The 2,352-nt window shown below is 52.3% G+C and overlaps 1 long non-coding RNA gene across 1 annotated transcript in view; it reads right to left on the bottom strand.

Moving 5' to 3' along the window:
- Positions 1-1,667: 1,667 nt before the first annotated feature.
- Positions 1,668-2,352, bottom strand: part of LOC115278868 — an 8,584-nt gene continuing 7,899 nt past the window's right edge. Inside the window, exon 3 of the long non-coding RNA XR_003903101.1 lies at positions 1,668-2,160. This is a non-coding gene — a long non-coding RNA (uncharacterized LOC115278868). The remainder of the gene's footprint in view (positions 2,161-2,352) is intronic.

Raw genomic sequence — 2,352 nt, 5'->3', positions numbered from 1 at the left:
CTCGGGGTGTGTGTGAGCTCAGAAAACAGGCCAGGAGAAGAGGGATGAAAATATTGAAGGGGGAAGGACCCAGGTCACACAGGAGGCCAATGAATACACAGAACAAGGGTGGGTTTTAAAGAGCGGAGAACGAACGGCCTGGGCCTTGGGGAGGCAGGTGGGGGTGGCGAAGCAGGGGTCTGGGGGGGGTGGGAATCATCCTACAAGTCTACGGTGTTCAGCCTTAACCCATAGGTGGGAGTGCGGGGGGCTGGTTTTGGGAAAAAGATAATGGGCTAAATTGAGGCAGAACTAGCTAGGAGCCGCTGAAAATATGGAGGTGAGGCGTTCTGGAAAACCATCTGCAGCTAGAGCTCTAGTTTGGGGGAAATCCGTCCATGGTGGGTGTGTCTGAGCCAGGGGAGGTGAGCAAGCTCAGCCAGGAAAAAGAGCAGGTAAGAAAGCAACAGAGAGGGTTTTGGGGAAACGGTGACCGCAGGACTGCAAAAGAAGTAGTGACATGACCTCAGCTGACGTGGGCGGGAGACAGAAAGTTTTGGCCACAAATTCTAAGTGTTTTCCCAGACAAATAAGGAGGAGGTCAGGAGGAGGAAGTGGTGGTGGAAGGCAGGGGACGTCGTTAGGCAGGGCTGTTAGGTCACATCTCTGGGCAAGGACATGCGCGGCATCGCCTCGGAGCACCCCACCCCCCACCCCGTTCCAGGGATGCCACGCAGAGACACAGGTGGCAGCGGCGGGCTGGCCTTTGCCTCGATCAGCACCTGTGGGCAGAGGCAGCACTGCCGACCCCTGTGAGCTCGTTCTGAAGCCTTTCCTCGCCCCCTTGCTTGGGGCTAGAGAACCAGTGCTGTTTTTAGCTTGACCACTTCCCTTCCATAGTAAGAAGGTGTTAATTTAGAAAAACAGTTCAAATATAACCTCTGGCTTTCTTCACCTTGTGTTCTGTTTTTGTTTTGAGAAAGAGAGAGAGGGCGCAAGTGAGCAAGGGGCAGAGAGAGAGACAGACAGATAGGCGGGGCCCGTGCTCACCCAAAGCAGAACTTGAACTCAGGAACTGTGAGATCATGACCTGAGCCAAAGTCAGATGCTTAACAAGTGAGCCATCCAGGCGCCCCTTTCGCCCTCATTTCTACACTGAGCTGTATTAACTTAGTCTGTCCTCGACACAGACACCTAGTCTGTACCAGTTTTCTTCATGTGCCTTGTTAGACTGAACTTCTCGCCAGCTTGAGCCTGGCCTTGCCTTTGAAGAAAGTGACCCGGTCAACTACAGGATGAGCTCACTGGCAGGCAGGAGGCTTCGCAGATGAGGTCACCGCACTTCCCACTGCGAACAGAATTCATTCCCTCGCTGCTCCTTTCGAACGACCTGAGGCGATCTTTGATTTTACCCCTTTTTTTCTAGGTATCTACATTAAAACAAAAATCCTCAGAAATACTTTGGAATTTCTTTAAAACAAACTACTGGCAATATGCTAACAGTTCACCGTTTATCAGCATTATAGCACATGCAAGTCAGGGCAATGAAATTCAACTTAAAAACTCCAAGAACTACTTTGGGCTTTCTGCTCTGTATTTCTGTCTTCTCGGTTCTTATTCGCGGCCCCAAAGGTCACCGGTGTATTTTTCTCTCCTCTAATTGGCTGCATGGTGCTCTTCCCCCATCATTATAACCGATTTCAGATGGTGCTAGAAAATTATATTGACTCTGAACACCAAAAGAAATCAGTCATCCTCTAAGGGGCCGCAGGAGGACGTGAGGGTCGGGAGGGACCGGAGAGTAAGAAGTCCGCACATGCCTGACCTTTTAACCCTCACATGATGGAGTCTGTAAGCCAGAAGGATTAAGTTCTGACAGTAAGACACCCACACAATTAGCGTGTTAGATGTGACGACGCCGGTGGCAGGGCGGGGAAGGCGGCGGCCGCAACAGGCAGACTCGTGGCCGTAGTCTGGTCTTGGCTTTCAAATATTCCGGGGCTGTCCCGTTCATTCCTCTCGCCGCCGGTAGTGCTCTGGCCTCCCCCAAGAACACTGATTTCAAATGGTGCTAGACAATCACTATTTAAATCTAAACCACCATATGAAACCAGCTTCCTGAAGAAGCTTTATGATCTGTTTTTTCTTCAGAATGCTCTCTTACAATAGACTCAAGACAACCTAGAAAGGAAAAAGTTAAAACCGGGCTGCGGCTATTTACTTTGTGGTCTAAACAGAGCTTTAGCGAATCGTGTATGGGTGTACTGTTATCACCGAATCTGTGGTTGGGGGGGGGGGGGGGGGGGGGGGGGGGGGGGGGGGGGGGGGGGGGGGGGGGGGGGGGGGGGGGGGGGGGGGGGGGGGGGGGGGGGG

The sequence above is a fragment of the Suricata suricatta genome, chromosome 2 (assembly GCF_006229205.1).
Source record: "Suricata suricatta isolate VVHF042 chromosome 2, meerkat_22Aug2017_6uvM2_HiC, whole genome shotgun sequence".
Classification (NCBI taxonomy): domain Eukaryota; kingdom Metazoa; phylum Chordata; class Mammalia; order Carnivora; family Herpestidae; genus Suricata; species Suricata suricatta.
This window is presented reverse-complemented; position numbering and strand designations above follow the sequence as displayed.